We start from the raw sequence: 268 nt of genomic DNA, 5'->3' as shown, positions 1-268 counted from the left end.
TCTTCTTGCAGTATTGGCACATCGGCTTTGGTTTGCCCCATCGACCTTTATGACGGGGACCCTTGTTCTTAAACTCACGCTCGCGCGTGGCCTTCAGAACGATTTCATTACTTTCCTTGCGGACGATGCCTTCGTATTCGCGTCGAAGCATCTCTCTGGCTTGAAAGAGGTCGATGCTCGGCATGTTTTCGATGATCTTGATAATTTGGTCGTAGTCGTCCGGGAGACCTCCCAGTAAGATGACGAGCTGTTCGTCATACGAGATTTT

This window comes from Plasmopara halstedii, assembly GCF_900000015.1.
Source record: "Plasmopara halstedii genome assembly, contig: Scaffold_470, whole genome shotgun sequence".
NCBI lineage: Eukaryota > Oomycota > Peronosporomycetes > Peronosporales > Peronosporaceae > Plasmopara > Plasmopara halstedii.
The sequence above is the reverse complement of the archived record's forward strand: the minus strand, read 5'-3'. Positions refer to the sequence as shown.